The following is a 310-nucleotide window of genomic DNA, read 5'->3' as shown; positions in this document are numbered from 1 at the left end:
AGGGTGATTTGAATAGCCCACCATCAGATGATAGTGGGCTAAAAAATCAATCTCAATTATGTTTACTCACTTTTATATATCGAGCAACAACTGGTGATGTGTATTTTGGGACATTGGGTACCTGAAAAAGAAGCAGAACAAGTGAACTATAACAAACAGATATGTACACATTACAACAGTTCTGACATTTACATAACAGTATAAACTCACTAACATCTATAAGTTCTGACATTTACATAACAGTATAAACTCACTAACATCTATAAGTCCTGACATTTACATAACAGTATAAACTCACTAACATCTATAG

The 310-nt window shown here is 32.6% G+C and overlaps 1 long non-coding RNA gene across 4 annotated transcripts in view; it reads right to left on the bottom strand.

Annotated features, from left to right (window-relative positions):
• Positions 1-68: 68 nt before the first annotated feature.
• The window catches only part of LOC110449573, a 4829-nt gene continuing 4587 nt past the window's right edge, over positions 69-310 (bottom strand). For all 4 annotated transcript variants that reach the window (XR_002462863.1, XR_002462861.1, XR_002462864.1 and 1 more), the window contains exon 3: positions 69-121. This is a non-coding gene — a long non-coding RNA (uncharacterized LOC110449573). The remainder of the gene's footprint in view (positions 122-310) is intronic.

This window comes from Mizuhopecten yessoensis, unplaced genomic scaffold (assembly GCF_002113885.1).
Source record: "Mizuhopecten yessoensis strain PY_sf001 unplaced genomic scaffold, ASM211388v2 scaffold4655, whole genome shotgun sequence".
NCBI classification, from domain to species: domain Eukaryota; kingdom Metazoa; phylum Mollusca; class Bivalvia; order Pectinida; family Pectinidae; genus Mizuhopecten; species Mizuhopecten yessoensis.
This window is presented reverse-complemented; position numbering and strand designations above follow the sequence as displayed.